The following is a 4,920-nucleotide window of genomic DNA, read 5'->3' on the forward strand; positions in this document are numbered from 1 at the left end:
AGGCCTTCATTTTACTTGGATCCACAATCAACAGCCATGGAAGCAGCAGTCAAGAAATCAAAAGATGCATTGCGTTGGGCAAATCTGCTGCAAAGGACCTCTTCAAAGTCTTGAAGAGCAAAGAAGTCACCCTGAAGACTAAGGTGCGCCTGACCCAAGCCATGCTATTTTCAATCACATCATATGCATGTGAAAGCTGGACAATGAATAGGGAAGACCGAACAAGAGTTGACACCTTTGAATTGTGGTGTTGGTGAAGAATGTTGAATATGCCATGGACTGCCAAAGGAACGAACAAATCTGTCTTGGAAGAAGTGCAGCCAGAATGCTCCTTAGAGGCAAGGATGGCGAGACTGCGTCTTACATACTTTGGACATGTTGTCAGGAGGGATCAGTCTCTGGAGAAGGATATCATGCTTGGCAGAGTACAGGTTCAGCGGAAAAGAGGAAGACCCTTGATGAGGTGGATTGACACAGTGGCTGCAACAATGAGCTGAAGCATAACAATTGTAAGGATGGCGCAGGACCAGGCAGTGTTTCATTCTGTTGTGCATAGGGTTGCTATGAGTTGGAACCAACTTGACGGCACCTACTAACAACAACATCTTAAAAATGGAAGACCTCAGGCAGAAAGTGCCAGGGTTAAGATTTAAGACCCTTGACCATGATTCTAACTAAATCTCACTGACTGTTCATCTCCAAATATTAATAAGTAGTCAATCTTATCCAGATTCACCATAATAACTACAGCAAAGGTGATAATTCCAAAGGAGATGAACAGAAAGGGACATGACCAAAAGTAATGGCTTTTAATTTGTAAGACAGAAAAACAGACTTTCATGTTGGTGTGAGCAGGCCGTTGTTCTCTGAAAGCTGTGGATTTTGAAGATACTAGGTTAATTTATACAAATCAGACCAATCTCACTTGCAGAATTTCAGGAGAAATTACTGGCCACTATTTGGACACCTGTGGGTAATGGACAATAAATATCTCCACCTTGGACCAAAAGTAGACATTTTGTACAAGGGTTTTATAGTCAGTAGATTCCTCCTCCTAGTGAAATGTGTCAGGGTCTCCTCCTGGATTCAGCCTCTTCTGCACACAGTAACCATCCTTACTCATGGTATCAGTACTGGAAACAGAGCCCAGTGAATGCCATTGTTCCTGTGAAGGAGAATTGGTGGATTACAAAAGGAGATGAGAAAAAAAATCTCCAGATTCTCTCATCTTTGCTCTTAACTCAGAGATGGTGGACAAGATGTGTACTCCTCCATCTCCTTGCAACTGGCATTTTGTGAAACTAGATGGTTTGGAGTTTGAGTCCACCCAGAGGCACCTCAGAAGAAAAGGCTGATGATCTTCTTCCAAAAACTCAGCCACTGAAAACCCTGTGGGGTACAGTTCTACTCTGAAATACATGGGGACACCATCAACCAGGATTGGCTCGATGGCAACTGAGGTTTTGTTTTTTGTTTTTTGTAGCTAATGTCATGTAGAGTGAAAGGGACCTGATTTTTTTTACAGATTCATCTCGAGAAACATTGATGCCAGATCTCTGATTCAGATGGCATGATCTTCCCATACACTTTTAATATCATTTGAAACCATATTCAACATTCAATACTTTAACAATTAGTTAATATAATTTAGTTTAGTAACAAATCTTTTCAATATTCGAAGACAATAAATTTGCATATTTTTTTCTTCCACAAATCATATCTCATTCAAAATAAACCTTCCATGTTCTTTTAAATATTTCTTATATCATTCATGTGTTGTGTAATTTTGTTGTGCTTTGCCTAAAGGCATATATCAGAAAGGTTAACAACAATATTTTTGGAGTCAGACAATCTAAGTGTCAGTCTTGGTCCACTCGTTTATAGGATATGTAAATCTAGCTATGGTCATTTTAACTCTCTGTGCAGTGTTCCTTATCACAACCACATCGAGGCTTTAGTCTTCAGTACTAAAGACTAGGTGTAGTGTGAGGATTAAATTACATCATATCTGCAGAACCTGTCACATATTATATATCCAAGTAATGATACTTGTTATAATATTGCACTACAGGGAAATAAAAATTAGAGCTAAGAATCCTCAACTTTGATTACATATTAAACAAAACTTTTTTTTTTCCTAGTCTGAATGACTGCCAGTGAATCAATGAGTAGCTTAAATTTTTTTAGCCAATTAATTAAATGAGACCGCAAGGCTACAAATTAGGCTTGACTGCGGACCCACACTGAAAAAAGGATTTGTATTTATGCTTCTGTTTAGGTATCAGAGAAAAATTATAAGCTCTAAAAAGTCAAAGGACACTGAAAAATATAAAGCTATGAATAAATTCGTGTTTAAAAACTTCTGCTAGATTCACTTAATCATGACAGTTCTGACAGCCATGAATTCATGTAAATAATGTACTCTGCATTAAAAAATAAACAAATAACATAACAAAGTAAATAAGCTAAAAAGAAAACAGGTAGCAGAAATGCTAGAGAAGTTTTGGGGAGGAATAACATAGCACAAAAATTTCCTTTATGCTCTTAGTGCCTCTTTTCCTGGTTATCATCAAGAAACTTTAGCTCTGTCTATATAATATCTGGGTCTGAGTCCCTGAGTGGAGCATGGGGAAGACCTCGACTGCTAACCACAAGGTTGGTGGTTCAAGTCCATCCAGAGGGTTGCTGGAAGAAAGTCTGGAGATCTACTTCTGAAAAATCAGCCACCAAAAACCCTACGGAGAACAATTCTGCTCTGACACCCGTGGGATCTCCGTGAGTTGGAATTGACTCAATGACAACTGGTTTGGTTCTAGTTTTTGTATAATTTCTAATATTTATCACTAATTATCCAGTTTCTTAAAGCTAAGTAATCTGAAGTTTATGAAGTTTAAGTGGTTAACTTAAAACTGTAATAAAAAGAAAATGCAATCCTAGATCATCTGTTTTTAAACTCAAATATCTTACCGTTATATGAGAGTGCAGCAAATGATTAGCTCACTCAATTTTAGCAATATGCTCATCAAACTGAAGAAAAAAGTCAAGGCAGACATATGATTAAATTGTTTAGTATTTGGACTACAAAAGTCAGTGGACACATGGATATCCAGTGTTAGATTACTATGATGGGCATTTTTTCCTGAAATGTCCCCACTGTAGTTAGCCCTGTTGTTCCAGTTATTACTACTAATATATGTCTTAAGAAAGACATCTAAGAATATAATGTAATTAACCAAGTTAATGAGAAATGTATTTATTTGTATTATATTTTCATGGGATGTGTACATAAGAATACAAGTTATTCTCAGGCAAGTTTCAACTCAGAATAACAATACTGAAATCTATGAAGAGACTTATTTTTCTTATCTTTTTCTTCTTAACCACTAGCTTTAGTTTGTTTGAGGCATCAGTGGAAGAACACAAGTCAGAGAATGGTATCTGTCTTGAAAATAAAGGGTGTTGTCTGGAAGAGAGAACTCCATCGTAAGGGAATCCCTAACACAGAGTTGTATCAAATCATTAAATTCACACCCACACACTCACCACAGAAAATCTCCTAATAACAATTTGCAGATCCCTTTAACTCCCAGCCCTTCAATGTCAGTCATTTAATCGCCAAAGCAGGGTGAACCACAGCATTGTGACTAAGTTCATAAATCTGGGCCTCACCAGGAATCCTGAACTCCAGGGAGTTCTCTTTGTCGTCTTTTTCTTCATCTACCTTATGGCTTTTTTTTTGGCAATATGCTTATTGTGGTTTCCATAATTTATAACACCGCCTTGCATACCCCATGTATGTTCTCCTTCTTGCACTGGCTATTGTGGACATCATCTGTATAACAACAAACGTCATACCCAAAATGCTGTGGACCATTCTTACATTAGAGAAGACCATCTCATGTGGTGGCTGCATGTCCCAGCTCTTCTTCTTCATGTGGTCCCTTGGGACTGAGATGATTCTCTTCACCACCATGGCCTACAACCACTGTGTGGCCATCTGCTCCACTCTTTGCTGTAGCACTGTTATGAACCACCATATGTGTCTGGCCTTGCTCAGCATTGTCATAGCTATTGCAGTGACCAGTTCCTGGGTACACATGGGTCTCATCCTGAAGGTCACCTTCTGTGGGCCCAATACCATTGACCACTTCTGCGAGATACCTCTCCTTCTAGCTTTGTCCTGCAGTCCCGTGACAGTCAACAAGCTGGTGGTGTGCACGTTGCTGACATCACCCTTGCCATTGGTGACTTCACCTTCATCTTCTATGGTTTTATTATTGCTGCTATTCTCTGAATCCGCATAGCAGAAGGCAAAAAGAAGGCCTCTTCAAGGCTCATCCCACCTCATTGTGGTTTCCCTCTACTATTCCCCTGTAATCTACATCTATATTCACCCTGCTACCAGCTACACATTTGACAAGGCCAAGGTGGTAGTTGCACTCTATACTATTGTGACCCCCACATTAAACCTGATTGTGTATAGTTTCCGGAACAAGGAGATGCAGGTGGGGATTAAGAAAGTGTTTGCTTCTCTGAAACATTAGTGATTTCAAGAGAATATCAACTCTCTAGGCTAGAATCATCTCCTGGAACACCTCAGATTTCAATAACCTTTCATAGTTGCCTCTACTCCACTCTTCCCATTCACTCTTGGGAGCAAGTGTGTTTTACTCCACTGTAAGTCACTTCTTTAGCTCCTATTTTCTAATATACACTTATATTCTTACCATTACAACTATATTGACTTCTACACATAATTCTACAAGTTTTTGAAATACTCTTCTTCATGAAAACTTTCCAAACCCATCACAGTGATCACAGTGGGTGTAAAGTATTTCTCTGATTCCTACCTTGGTCTTAGCATTCTCATTTCCTCCACAGATTTCATAGTCCTTGTGTGAACAATGGTTGCAACACAAT

At 38.9% G+C, this 4,920-nt stretch overlaps 1 pseudogene; it reads left to right on the forward strand.

Moving 5' to 3' along the window:
- Positions 1-1,247: 1,247 nt before the first annotated feature.
- LOC126057293 (olfactory receptor 13G1-like) lies at positions 1,248-4,544 on the forward strand (annotated as a pseudogene).
- The last annotated feature ends 376 nt before the right edge of the window (positions 4,545-4,920 follow it).

Source organism: Elephas maximus, chromosome 13, assembly GCF_024166365.1.
Source record: "Elephas maximus indicus isolate mEleMax1 chromosome 13, mEleMax1 primary haplotype, whole genome shotgun sequence".
Taxonomy (NCBI): Eukaryota; Metazoa; Chordata; class Mammalia; order Proboscidea; family Elephantidae; genus Elephas; species Elephas maximus.